Genomic DNA, 15,087 nt, shown 5'->3' on the forward strand with positions numbered 1-15,087 from the left:
AGGCTTGGCCAGTGCTTTCCCAGATCCTGCCTCCGGGAATGCAGGTTGGGATGGTGTGTGGTGATCAGGGGGCCATAGGCAGGGCAAGCCATCCCAAAAGAGAGCCAGTAACACCTTGATACCACGTCACACAGCCCTGCCCCCGGATATCCCACCTGCCAGCAGATACCGAAAAACTGCATGGATGGCAATGCTGCGTAGAGTTGTCAGACTTGTTCTTGGGATTATTTTTTCTGGCCTGCCGTCTGTAAGGCCAGAAACCTTTATGACACACAGAGGGAACCATAAAACCTTCTAAACGGAACCCCCTCTCTCCTGCAAATTCCATGACCTCCTATCTCTGGCCCTCAGTTTGTACTGGGCCTGTTGCCAAATCTGAAGGCTCCCTGCTTTTCCAGTCCTGGAGAACTCCTGGTTCTGGTCCCGCAGAGGGGAGAATTCAGAGACTCGAATGCCATGACATTTTGAGGTCTGGCAAAGCTATCACCGTCCCCAGATTGAATGTCAGCTCTTCTGCAGCCACTGTCCTTTGAGGGGTGGGGAATTCTGCGGGAAAGAGGAGGAGGGAATGTTTGTGGCAGGCTATTTTATTTCCAAAGCAGCAGTTTGAAGCTGCTCCGAGGTGTGGGACATTAGGCTAAGGGCTGATCGACACTTAAAACGTACATTGACCCAGCTGCGTCATGTAGGGATGTAAAAATTTTACACCCCTGAGAGACGTAGTTAAGCTGACTTGAGCCCTAGTGTAGACAGTGCTGGGTCGACGGAAGCATTCCATCCATCAGCCTAGCTCCCACCACTCGGAGAGGTGGATGGACTAGAGTGAGGGAGGAGCCTCTTCCATTGCTGTAGGGAGTGTATAAGCTGCAGCTGTGCCACTGTAGCGTTTCTAGGGTAGACATACCCCCAGACCATGCGTGGGGAATCAGTGAGCAGAGAGGGCCAAAGAGACTTGACCATTTATTCTATGGTGCTGCAATTTAGTGTGTGTGCATGTGCGTGCATGCACGAAAACGTGCCCCTGGGAGTGGTATAATCCTATGGTGCTGCAATTTATCACAAGGACATTGGATGTGGGTGTGAAAACCTGTCCCTGGGAGTGGTATATACTCACTGCTGAAATTCTGGCCATATTCCATATCTCTGGGGGGAAGGGGGCATGTGTATACTGGGACTACAGTACAGGGCTGGCTCCTGTGCTGGGAGCATGAGAACAGCCCTCGGGATCTTAGTTTTCACCTGAAAAGAGGGAAATCGGTCTCTGCTGAGATGTGGACAGAGACTGTCTCCTAGCCAAACAGGTAACAGCTACTTGAACTGAAGGAGAGCAGCCCTTTCAGGCTGATGGGCCCTGCCGAAGGATCTGGGATGCTGCCAGCAGCAAAGAAGGTTGCCTGGCTTTGGCCAGAGTTGGCGGTTGCATATGCATAAGTGGGTCATGTGCTAAATTATGCCTCAGCAATCTGGCTCTGATGCGTCCCTATGACTAATGCTTAGCACTCCTTTAACACGGTCTGTTTTCAAAGCACTGATGAGCATTTGCTGTCTAATAACCCCATGCGAGGCAGCTCGCTAAGTAGTATTAGGCCAATTTGGGGAAACTGAGTCACAAAGTAGTTACATGATTTGTGCAAGGCCACACACCAACTAAGTGCCAGAGGTGAGGTTAGAACAAAGGAGTACTGGGCTCCTCCCAGCCTGTGCTTGCACCACTAGTCCTCACTGTCCCTAAAAGGAGGGATGGAGAGAGAGAGTCAAAAACAGTCCTAAGTCTGGCCTTGCAGCCCTGAACAGCCAAGCCCAGAGCTGCTCATTTCAACTATCTCATCTTTCAGGGTCTAGTTCCCAGCAGATTCAGAACACATTTGTGATCTGCCTTCGTCAAATCCTAATAAGGTTGTCACATAGAATCACAGACTTTAAGGTCAGAAGGGACCATTAGGATAGTCTAGTCTGACCTCCTGCACAATGCAGGCCACAGAAATTTCACCCACCCACTCCTGTAACAAACCTCTAACCTATGTCTGAGCTACTGAAGTCCTCAAATCGTGGTTTAAAGATTTTGAGGTGCAGAGAATCCTCCAGCAAGTGACACGTGCCCCATGCTGCAGAGGAAGGTGAAAAACCCCCCAGGGCCTCTTCCAATCTGCCCTGGAGGAAAATTCCTTCCCGACCCCAAATATGGATATCAGCTGAACTCTGAGCATATGGGCAAGATTCACCAGCCACCACCCAGGAAAGAATTCTCTGTAGTAGCTCAGCTCCCACCCCATCTAACGTCCCATCACAGGCCATTGGGCATATCTGCCACTAATAGTTGAAGATAATCTAATTTCGGTAATTAATTGATCCCATCATATCATCCCTTCCATAAACTTATCAAGCTTAGTCTTGAAGCCACATAGGTCTTTTTCCCCCACTGCTTCCCTTGGTAGTTTGTTCCAGAACTTCACTCCTCTGATGGTTAGAAACCTTCATCTAATTTCAAGTCTAAACGTCCCAATGGCCAGTTTATATCCATTTGTCCTTGTGTCCACATTGGTACTGAGTTTAAATAATTCTCCCTCCATGGTATTTATCCCTGTGATATATTTAGAGAGAGCAATCATATCTCCCCTCAACCTTCTTTTGGTTAGGCTAAACAAGCTTAGCTCTTTGAGTCTCCTTTCATAAGACAAAGTTTCAGAGTAGCAGCCGTGTTAGTCTGTATTCGCAAAAAGAAAAGGAGGACTTGTGGCACCTTAGAGACTAACCAATTTATTTGAGCATGAGCTTTCGTGAGCTACAGCATCCGATGAAGTGAGCTGTAGCTCACGAAAGCTCATGCTCAAATAAATTGGTTAGTCTCTAAGGTGCCACAACTACTCCTTTTCTTTTTTCATAAGACAGGTTTTCTATTCCTCGAATCATCCTAGTAGCTCTTCTCTGTACCTGTTCCAGTTTGAATTCATCTTTCTTAAACATGGGAGACCAGACCTGCACACAATATTCCAGATGAGGTCTCACCAGTGCCTTGTATAAGGGTACTAACACCTCCTTATCTCTACTCGAAATACCTCGCCTGATGCATCCCAAGACCGCATTAGCTTTTTTCACGTCATATCACATTGGCTGCATCTTCAGTGTCTCAGGCACCGGCAGCTTCTCTGGCAGCCGGCAAGAGAGTGGTCATCCATTTGCATCTTCGCTGTCGCAGGTGGTTTAGAATCATAGAATCATAGAATATCAGGGTTGGAAGGGACCTCAGGAGGTCATCTAGTCCGACCCCCTGCTCAAAGCAGGACCAATCCCCAATTAAATCATCCCAGCCAGGGCTTTGTCAAGCCTGACCTTAAAAACTTCTAAGGAAGGAGATTCCACCACCTCCCTAGGTAACGCATTCCACTGTTTCACCACCCTCCTAGTAAAAAAGTTTTTCCTAATATCCAACCTAAATCTCCCCCACTGCAACTTGAGACCATCACTCCTTGTCCTGTCATCTTCTACTACTGAGATGAATAGTCTAGAACCATCCTCTTTGGAACCACCTCTCAGGTAGTTGAAAGCAGCTATCAAATCCCCCCTCCTTCTTCTCTTCTGCAGACTAAACAATCCCAGTTCCCTCAGCCTCTCCTCATAAGTCATGTGTTCCAGACCCCTAATCATTTTTGTTGCCCTTCGCTGGACTCTCTCCAATTTTTCCACATCCTTCTTGTAGTGTGGGGCCCAAAACTGGACGCAGTACTCCAGATGAGGCCTCACCAATGTCGAATAGAGGGCCAGCTGCTGCCAGACACAATCCTAGGAACCTGCGTCTTGCAATGTCCAGTTATGCCTGCTGGACGCTGCAAGCTTATATGAGTTCATCAATTTAAGAAAGAAATTGATATGTACCAGGCTTGTTATCTCAAGGGGAGTCTCTGACACGCTTCAAACCAAACGAACTGCTTCAGGTAGAACAGACAGATTTATTAACTACAAAGAGATTTTAAGTGTTTATAAGTCAAAGCACAAGAAGTCAGATTTGGTCAAATGAAATAAAACCAAAACGCATTCTAAGTTGATCTTAACACTTTCATTGCCCTTATGAACTTAGATGCTTCTCACCACAGGCTGGCTGGTTGCCCTTCAGCCAGGCTCTCCCCTTTGATCAGTGCTTGTCACTTGGTGGTGGTGTCTGTAGATGGAGGTGGAAAAGAGAGGAAAAGCATGGCAAATGTCTCTTCCTTTTATCATGTTCTTTCTTCCCACTTGGCTTTGCCTCCCCCCCCCACCCCTTCAGGGTCAGGTGAGCATTATCTCATCGTAGTCCCAAACTGATCAAGGGAAGGGGGGAAGGGGGGTGACTCACTCGAGAGTCCAACTGATCCTTTGTTGCTGCCTAGGCCAGTATCCTTTGTTCCTGTGAGGCTGGGCTGGGTTTGTCCCATACATGCCCTGATGAGGTGTGAACTTCCCCTCTGCTCTTGGAGAGTTTTTGTCTGGGTTTGTTTTAAGCCATGAGGACACATTTTCAGCCTCAACTATATACATGAAATTACAACCTATAATATTACTATAACAACAATGCTCAGTGCATCGTGAGCCTTCCGAAGACACCCGACATGACAAACTTTGCATTGGATCCCACACATAAGAATGAACATGGGGGTGCAGGGTGTTCTCCTGAGGTACAGAGCGTCATAGTGCCACTTCAGGGAGTACAGGGAGGAAAAGCATCTCGTTCAGGCCAGATAGTGGCTCAGAGCTGTAGGGAAATGGCTTTGCAGCACTTCCTAGGCTCTCACTTGGGCTCTCTGGCTTTGGAAGAGCAGGGCAGCAGAGGTAAACACAGAAACGTAGGGCTAGAAGGGACCTCAAGAGGTCATCAAGTCCAGACCCTGAGCTGAAGCAGGGCCAAGTACAACCTAAACCAGCCCTGATGTTTTCCCACCTGTTCTTAAAAACCTCCAGCAATGGGGATTCTACAAGCTCCCTGGGAAGGCTGGTCCAGAGCATAACTGCCCTGAGAGTTCGAAAGGGTTTTCCTAACACCTAACCTGAATCGCTCTTGCTGTAGATTAAGCCCATTACAGCTTGTCCTGCCTGCAGTGGACACAGAGCAATTGATCCCCATCCTTTTTAGAATGATCCTTATTTGAAGACTCACCCCCTCAGTCCCCTTTTCTCCAGAGTAGACATGCCCAAGTTTTAACCTTTCCTCACAGATTAGGGTCTCTACATCTTTGATCATTTTTGTTTTCTTCTGGACTCTTTCCAATTTGTCCACATCTTCCCTAACTCCTGACACTCAGAAATGGACATAGTGCTCTTCTGAAGCCTCCCCAGTGCTGAGTGGGACACTCCCCTCCTGTGCCTTACATACAACACACTTGTTTATACACCCTAGAAGGATAGGAGCCTTTTTCGCGGATGCCTCACATCTCATATTTCATTTGTGAACCACTAGACCCCCCCGCCCCCCCGAGCTTTTGCAGCAGTTCTGCTGCCTCCCCAGTTATTCCCTGTGGTGTACTTGTGCATTAGATTTTTCCCTTTAAGTGCAGTACTTTGAACTTGCCTCTATTGAATTTCATCTTGGTGATTTCAGACCAATTCTTCAATTTGTCAAGGCAATTTTGAATTCTAATCCCATCGTCCAAAGTGCTGGTGACCCCTCCCAGTGTGGTGTCATCCGCAAATTTGATAAGCACTCTCTCCACTCCGTTATCTAAGTTATTAATGAACATGTTGACTAGTACCAGACCCAGGACAGACCGCTGCAGGACCTCACCAGATATTCTCTCCCCATTTGACAGCGAACCATTGATAACTACTCTGAGTACAGTCTTTCAATCAGTTGTGTATAGTACAGTTATAGTCATTTCCTCTGGACCGTGTTTCCTTGTGAGAATGTCATGTGGGACTTGCCAAAAGCCGTACTAACGTGAAGATACAACACATCTCCTGCTTCCCCCAGTGCACTCGGCCAGTAACCCTGTCAAAAGGGATAAAGGCGCTGCTCATTGCTGAAAAGACACCCATGTTAGCCACTTCTAGGCCAGCCCTGCTGGAGCTTGGGCACACTCCTCTTCGGAGCCCTGCCTCATTCAGTCCGCCCAGTTCTCTTGTCTCCCAGGCATGCACAAGCTCCTGGCCTTCTGCTTTGTAAACTGCTCTGGAGACGCTGCAGAAATTGCCCTGGCAGGTCAGACCTCACTGCCTCCCTTGTCCTGTTGATTGATCTCAGGCCATGCTGCCACCAAAGAGCCCACAGCCTAGGTTAGGGGTGGCCAGAGCCACATGTGGCTCTTGAGAAGTTAATATGCGGCTCCTTGTATAAGCACCGATTCCGAGGCTGGATCTATGGGCGCCAACTTTCCAATGTGCCAGGGGGTGCTCACTGCTCAACCCCTGGCTCTGCCACAGATCCTGCCCCCACTCCACTCCTTCCCGCACCCTCCACTGAGCCTGCCATGCCCTCGCTCCTCCCCCTCTGAACCTCCTGCACACCACGAAACAGCTGATCGGGAGGTGCGGGGAGGCGCTGATTGGCAGGGCTGCCAGTGGGCAGGAGGCACTGGGAGCAGGGTGGGGAGGGGAGCTGCTGACGTATTACTGTGGCTCTTCTGACAATGTACATTGGTAAATTTTAGCTCCTTCTCAGGCTCAGGTTGGCCACGCCTGCTTAGAGCGACTGGTCTCAGGCCAGGGCCCAACTGTCCCCATCTCCACGGACCATGGCAGCCCAGAGGAGCTGATTCCCCTCCCCCACCCTGGCAGGACCATGTGGGGGAAGCCTTGATAGCCTCTAGACCTCAAGGACTCTGTAAGGCCAGCAGGAAACACCAAGGAGCCCTCTCAGTGCCCATGTGCACAAGTGTCTGGGGAGGGGAGAGCACCCACTGGTGAGGCAGCAGGGGGCTCAGTTTGTTGTCCCCCACAAAGCCAGTGTACCCCTGAAGAGGGCGCAGGATGAGAGGGTCCAGGTGCTTTTTCAGCTAAGCCAGCAAGGAGCCTGACTCATATCCAGCTTCTCATCCACTGTCACCCCTAGGTCCTTTTCTGCAGAACGGCTGCCTAACCCTTCGGTCCCTAGTCTGTAGCAGTCTCTCCTTAGCTATCTCTTTTCCAAGCTGAAAAGTCCCAGTTTTATTAATCTCTCCTCATACGGAAGCCGTTCTATACCCCTAATAATTTTTGTTGCCCTTTTCTGAACCTTTTCCAGTATATCTTTTTTGAGGTGGGGCGACCACATCTGCACGCAGTATTCAAGATGTGGGCGTATCATGGATTTATAGAGGCAACATGATATTTTCTGTCCTATTATCTCTCCCTTTCTTAATTATTCCCAGGATTCGGTTTGCTTTTTTGACTGCCGCTGCACAGGGAGTGGATATTTTCAGAGAACTATTCACAGTGACTCCAAGATCTCTTTCTTGAGTGGTAATAGTTAATTTAGACCCCATCATTTTATATTGTGACAAAGCTCCAAGCCTGTATTGGTGGGTCCCGCGCTTCCAGGTGGATTCAGTGGCCTCAGAAGCTCACCAAGACCCCCAATATGACCTCCATTTCCCAATATGGCAGCAAAGATCACAGCTTATTAAGCTTATTCGTCACAGGCCAGTCTGGAAGGTGTAATACCCACAGTCTCTGTTGCTCCTTAGAGCTCAGTAGCCTCCTGCCTGGAGCAAAGTCTGCTTCCCCTCTCAAGGGGATCTCTCTAGACAGGGCCGACTCTAGGGTTTTTGCCACCACAAGCAAAAAAAATTTTTGGCCGCCCCAGCTTTTTTCTCGTGCTCCCCGCCGGCTCTGCCCCAACTCTGCCTCTTCCCCAAATCGCTGGCCCCACCTCCTCCCCTGGGCATGCCGCATTCCCCCCCATTGCTTCCTGTGGCTCCCCCCACAACCCCCTGCCCTAGCTCACCTCCGCTCCGCCCGCTCCCCTGAACACGCCGCCCCTCCGCTTCTCCCCCTCCCTCCCAAGCTCGCTGCACACCAAACAGCAAGCCAGGGGAGGGGGGAGCCAGCGGCAGCAGGGAGGCTGCAGGGGCACATTCCTAGGGGTGACCTGGCCAGCGCCGGAGAGCCACCCCTAGAACATACCACCCCAAGCGCCTGCTTGTTTTGCTGGTGCCTAGAGCCTGCCCCGTCTGTGGAACATGGGGGAGAGGGGACCCAGGCCCGCCCTCTACTCTGGGCTCCAGCCCAGGGACCCTGTTGGCAGCTTTTCCCTTCACCACTGACGCTGCTTAGATTCCCTGGGCTACTTCCCTGTGGTCCCCTTTTCCCAGCGTCACCCGTCCCTCAGGATTCAGCAATGCTCCCTCTCCTCCAGCTCCCTTCATCAAGGCTTCTCTCAAGAGAAGGCTGGAAAGGAGAGCTTTTAAGCAGTATGAGTAGGACCTTAATTGGTTCCAGCTGTCTCTATTAGCCTAATGGCCTTAACTGACCCTTTGCCAGTTAATTGAGGTCAGGTGCCAGCATTAGCCTAACGACCTTAACTGGTTAAATCGTGTCAGGTGGTTTGATTGGCCTGGAATAGCCTTTGTTTGGCTATCCAGGGACCTGCTCCTTCTGCGGTTGATCTCCCTGCCTTCCACTCTGGTGCAGAGGAAGGGGCTGCTCCTGCTACTCCCCCCTAGTTGGGCCAGACCGCCCCCCTCTACTGCCTGACTGCTGGCTGACTACTGGACACCCCACCCCAGCCCCCAACCCTTGGTTGCTGTTGTTCTTGCTGCAGCCTCTTGGGGGGCTGCTGGCGTGTGCCCTAGAGGAGGGGAGTGAGGGACCCCTGCTCCAGCCCCATCTGTTACTACTGCTGTGGACACCACTCCGGCCTGTGGGGGGTCCTTCCTGCCTGATCACCTCCAGGAGCTGCTGGAGCCTCGAGGAGGGAGAAGAGGAAGAGGACCTTCTGCTGTTGGGGAAGTGCACAGAGACTCTGCAGACACTGTGGAGGGGGCCATCAAGGACTGAGTTGCTTTCGAACTGTGCTCTTGTGGTGGGGATTTGGACTGTTTGTGGGGACATAGTGAGTGTGGCGTGGAGCCTGCCCCCTGGTCTATCTGTGTCCCCCCAACCCCCACCACCACTGTTGCCCCCTCCACAGGCTGCTTACTATCTGCCTCAAGCTCCTGCCCCTGAGACTCAGCTGCTTGCCTGGCTTGCCTTGCCTGTTTCCACCCTTGGGGCCTGCAGCAGCCAGCCCAAACATTGACTTCCTCTGCAAGTGCACATGGGCGCATGTGCCCCCATTGGACTGCCCCCCCATCATTGCAGCAGTCTCCCCCTCTCCCCTTGTGGCCCTTAATTCCCCCCCTTTTCTGCCCCAATCTCTCTCTAGCCCCCGTTTGTTTGCCTGCGCCACCCTTCTCCCACTGCAGCTTTTGTTTGTCCAGCCCCAGCCCTGAAGCTAGCCCCTTGGTTCCTCTGCCCCGCTCCCAGCCTGGTTGTTCCACTCCCCCTGCAGCCCCCTGGCCCTGATTAGCCCCTCCCCTCATACGCCCATGCCCCCTCCCATGTACTTGTGCCCCCCTCCTGTTTTAGCTGATCCCGGTATCCCTGCACCCCCCCTCATGTTATTATAACCTTCCCTCCCCTAGTGCAGCTAGAGGAGCCGGAATCCCATCCTGAGTCGCTGACTGAACCCCCTGCAAGTCCTTGATAGCCCCCCCCAACCAGCCCTCCCTTGTGGCGCCCTCCTCCTCTGCCTGCAGCCTGGTGGGGAGGAGTGGTCGACCTGCCTCCCCTTTCCCCTCCTCTCTCTGGCGTTTTCCGCTCCTTCCCCTTCCTCCCCGCTCATTATGGCAGAAGACAGGGTGAGTGGGACCCCTTGGGCAGACCCCGCCGCCCCTCCCCCGCCTGCCCCCCCCAACACCCTCCCTAGCCTCTACCTCAACCTCCGCTGCTGACCCACCTGCTATCGTCCCCACTGGGGTGACCTCTGCTGCTCCACGTCCCTCCCCCCTCTGACTCTGGGAGACCCCAGCTGGCGGGAAGGGCCAGGGTAAAAAAAAGGGTAAGAGCCCCACCAAGAAGACTAGGCCCTCCATGGCAGGGGCTGCCGTGGCCCCACCACTGGCCGCAGCGTCCCTCCCCATTGCTCCCTCCACCAGCTCTACAGGTGCCCCTCCCACGGCCCCCAGGGGGTACACCCAGGTGGCAGCAGCCCCCCCGCCTGCCGCTCCGTCATCTCTCCCACCCACCGCCTCCGCGACCAGCTATAGCGGCCGGGGCCCCTTCCCGACCTTGACCAGGAATCACGGCATCTGGTGCCCGCCTCGCCCCACATGGAGACCTATGTGCGGGCGTTGGCGAGGGTGGTGGGGCCCACGGCCATTGTGGCAGCCTCCAAAATGTACGGGAAGATCGTCTTCTTCTTCGCATCCGAGGCTGCCGCCCAGGAGGTGGTGGAGAAGGGCCTGGTGGTGGCAGGGTGTTCATCCCCCTGGAGCTGCTGGAGGACCTGGGCGTCTGAGTGGTCCTGACCTCTGACCGTCCCCAATGCCGCCCTGCTACCCACCCTCTCTACTCTGGGGAAACCATCTCCATTATCTGCCCTCTCCCTTTGGGCTGCAAGGACCCCGCCCTCCATCACGACCTCTCGTTCTGCCGGCAGGTGCAGCTTCAACTGCCGCCGGTGGCGCATGGCAGAGAGGCGCTCGAGGGGTCCTTCCTGGTCCCCTACCGGGGGGCCATTACCGGGTGCATTACTCCATGGGGGGGCCCAGTGCTACCTCTGCCGGGCGATGGGGCATGTCCGGAGGGACTGCCCCTTGGCTCGGCAAGGAGGAACGTCAGGGACCCCCGAGGCCCGGCAGGGCACTGGCCCCCTCATCGCTGGTGCCCCTGGCTGCCCGGTGCCAGAGCCACCCCTCCTCCTTCCCAGTCCACCACTGCTCCCGCTCGGGCCCAAGGGGCAGCTCCCCAACTACGCCCAGATGATCGGGAGAGCCCTGCCCCCACTGATTGCAATCTGGCGGGGCCTGTGGAGGAGGGTGGGGCAGGGACACCGCCGGGCATGGGAGAGGGCCCGCCCTAGGAGGAATCTTCCCTCCCTCGTGCTGTCCCACTGTTACCCCCCCCCGAGTCCCTGAGCCATCGCCCCACCCCCGACCCGACCCCTGTTAGCCAGCCCCCAGATGATGCCATGGAGGGCTGGGCCCTAGTGCAGGGGAAGCGGGACAAGCGGAAGGCTCGAGCTCCGCTCCTCCCATCCGATGCGGAGGCCCCCCGGAAAACCAGGAAGGGGGCACCGACACTGAGCCTTCTGCCTTGCCCACAGGTGTGTTTTCCATCCACTGGTGCCAGCTGGGGAAGATGTGGCAGCACCGGAGGGGAGCACTGGCCCTCCACTGGAGTCCCTTCTCACGGAGGCCCCGATGGAGTCCCCCCTGCCCCTTTGATACCTAAGGCCCCAGCGAGCCCCGAGGAGACAGCTTCGGGCGCTGGCGGGGAGGGCCCTGGGGTGGTGGGAGGTGATCTCCCCTCCATCTGTGAGGAGATCGAGGCCCTGGGTCTGACCCCAGTCACCCAGGGGGAGGACAACCCTCTGCCAGTGGGCCTGGATATGAGTGACCTCACCCCGGTCCCCCTTTCCCTGTGCTCCCTCCCCGTAACCGCTGCTTCTGCTCCTGCCTCCGAAGGTCCCCTGGACTCTTCCACCATCCCAGCCACAGGTGGCACCCCGCTGGTGGCCCGCCGAGCCTATTGAGGGGCATCCCTCGTTGGTGCAGGGCAACCGACCTCCTTCCCAGACGAGGGCCCCACTGAAGATTACCCACCTCCTGATGCCGTGGCTGCCACACCTGCCATGGAGCCTGAGCCCAGCATCACTGAGGGCCCCCTTCCCACTCCCCAGACCCCTGAGCCCGACTGAGAGGTGCCACCCCACAGCGGTGCAGCTACTGGGGCCCAGGATCTCACCTCTGCCCCTCTCCCTGCCCCTACTCCTGACCCCAGCCCTGCCCCTGATGCCGGCCCCATCCCTATCCCCTCCAACTCCCGTGATGCTATTGCCACCCCTGGGGTTGTTTCCTTCCCCTTTCCAGCAGATGACCCCCAGGGAGCAGCCTTCATGTTTCCCTGTCCCAAACCACTAGGGGCTGCTATCTTCCCTCCGCCGCCCCCTACTGAGCTGGGGTCTGAGGCGGGCCATGTGGCGCCCGCCCTTTGGGCGCCACTTCGGGGGTCCGCCCCTTGCCTGCCCGTCTCAGTGGGCCACGGGGCTGTGCCAGGGGCCCCACCGGAGGACAGCCGGGGGCCAATGTCCCTGCCCCCGCCTACGCTGCGGGAAGAGCTGTGAGAGTTTCTCAAAGACGTCCGTGGCTCCCGCAATAAGGTGCAGCTCACTCTCCAGCGACGGGGGGATTTTCGTCAAATCTTCCGGGCCATGAAGGCCCTCATGGGGGAGGGTAAAAGGACCGGGAAGCAGGGCACTGCAGCTTACCATCAGGCCCGCGGCTTCCGTGACTTCTTGCTTACTTTCGGGGTAGGTCAGGGTTTGCTGTGCAGCCCAATGGGGGCCGTGAGCGTCCCTGCCAGCGAGGATCCCCCCGAGCCCTCCTCATGGCATCCATCATCTTTGCAACATTAAACACCCTGGGCTGTAGGATAGGTCTCCGCAGTTGCCAGGTGCTCTCCTTCCTTTGGGAAGGAGGGTACTGTGTAGTTTTCCTGCAGGAGACCCATACGGATCAGGATGCCGAAGATAGCTGGCGTCTGGAGTGGGGGGACAGGGACTACTTTCACCATCTCATACTTTGTACAGCTGGGAGTGGCGACCCTGTTCTCCTCCAACCTATGGCCCGAGGTTCTGGGGGCACCGAGGCTGTGCCGGGTCACCCGCTGCACCTCTGGGTCCATATGGAGGGGCTCGTGGTCAACCTCGTTAATGTCTATGCCCCGACATTGGGCCAGGATCGGCTCCATTTCTATCAGCAGGCGTCCACCTTCCTCAGCACTTTGGATCCTCACAAATGCCTGGTCCTGGGTGGGGACTTTAACGCCACCCTTGAGAAGCAGGACCGCTCAGGGACCGAGCAGTGCCTGGCTGCCGCGGATGTCCTCCGGGAGATAGTTGAACACCACTCCCTGGTGGACGTCTGGTGCGATCACCACTCAGATGATGTCTCAACGTTCACCTTTGTCCAGGTGGAGGCCCATCTGTCGCGCCATCCCAGTTGGACCGCATCTACCTGTCATGCTTCCATCTTTCACAGGCCCACTCCTCCAGCATCTGGCCAGCCCTGTTTTCGGATCACCATTTAGTGACCATGACAGCCTCTGCGCAGAGAGGCTGGTGCCGGCCTATTGGCACTTTAATAACAGCTTGTTGGAGGATGTGGGCTTCGTGGCATCCTTCAGGGAGTTCTGGCTGGCCTGGCGAGGGCAGCGGCATGCCTTTCCCTTGGCGCGGCAGTGGTGGGACCTGGGGATTGTGCGCGCCCGGCTCTTCTGCCGTGACTACACCCGGGGTGCCAGCCGACAGAGGGATGTGGCAATAGGGCAGTTGGAATGGGAGGTTTTAGAGCTGGAGAGGTATCTGGCCAGCAGCCCTGAGGATCCATTCCTCTGAGGAGCATGCCAGGAGAAGTGGGAGGAGCCCTCGAGGACTATCAGGCCCAGGAAGCCTTCATTCGATCTCACATCCGCCTCCTTTGGGAGATGGATAGTGGTTCCCGCTTCTTCTATGCCCTGGAGAAAAGGAGGGGGGCCAAAAAGCACATCACCTGCTTCCTGGCAGAGGACTGTACCCCCCTCACGGATCCGGTGGAGATGTGCGAGAGGACCAGGGCCTTCTACACAGGATCGGTCGGATCCGGGGAGAAAAGGCTTAACGCTTGCAGAGTGCTCTGGGACAGACTCCTGACGGTCAGCACGGGCAACCAAGACCGGCTAGAGCTGCCTCTCACTCTGGCCGAGTTCTTGGAAGCCCTCTGCCGCATGCCCACCAATAAATCTCCGGGCATGGACGGGCTGACCGTGGACATCCTGTATTCTGGGACATCCTCAGCCCGGACCTAGTCACCGTCTGGGCCAAGTCCTTTCAAAGCGGGGTCCTCTCTCTCTCATGCAGGTGAGCGTTCTTGCCTTATTGCCGAAGAAGGGGGACCTCCACGACTTACGGAATTGGTGTCCCGTCTCTCTCCTCAGCACGGACTACAAAGTCATAGCGAAGGCCATCTTGCTGCAGCTGGGGTCCGTGCTGGCGGACGTGGTCCACCCAGACCAGACCTATACCATCCCGGCCGTATCATCTTTGATAACCTGTATCTGGTCCAGGATCTCCTGGAGCGTGGGTGTAGGGATGGTCTGTCATTCGCCCTCCTGTCTCTGGATCAGGAGAAGGCATTTGACAGGATGGACCATGGGTATTTCCTGGGCACTCTGCGAGCATTAGGCTTCTGACCCCAGTTTGTGGGCTTTCTCCAGGTGCTGTACATCTCTGCAGAGTGTCTGGTCAGGCTCAACTGGACCCTGACCGAACTGGTCAGCTTTGGCCGGGGAGTACGGCAGGGATGCCCCCTCTCAGGCCAGCTGTATGCTCTGGTGATCGAGCCCTTCCTCTGTCTCCTCAGTCAGAGGTTGACGGAGTTGGTGCTGCGAGAGCCGGAGCTGCAGCTGGTCCTGTCGGCATATGCTGACGACGTGCTCCTCGTGGCCCAGGACCCGGGCAAGTTGGTGAGGGTGGAGGCATGCCAGGCCATCTACTTAGCAGCCTCCTCTGCCTAGGACACCTGGGTCAAGAGCTCTGGCCTGGTGGTCGGGATGGGTGGCAGGCAAGCGCCCTCCCACCCACGGTTCAGACCATCCGGTGGAGCGCGGGTCTGCTGCTCTATCTTGGCATCCAACTTTCTGCCACACATCCATCTCTGCCAGAGAACTGGCACGGGGGGAGGGATAGCTCAGTGGTGGGGGGAGGGATAGCTCAGTTGTTTGAGCATTGGCCTGCTAAACTCAGGGTTGTGAGTTCAATCCTTGAGGGGGCCATTTAGGGATCTGGGGCAAAAATTGGGAATTGGTCCTGCTTTGAGCAGGGGGTTGGACTAGATGACCTCCTAAGGTCCCTTCCAACCCTTATATTCTATGGTTTACAGGGCAGGGTGACAGAGCGGCTCTGGA

Source organism: Lepidochelys olivacea (genome assembly GCF_965140295.1).
Source record: "Lepidochelys olivacea isolate rLepOli2 genome assembly, chromosome: 12".
In the NCBI taxonomy this organism is placed as follows: Eukaryota; Metazoa; Chordata; order Testudines; family Cheloniidae; genus Lepidochelys; species Lepidochelys olivacea.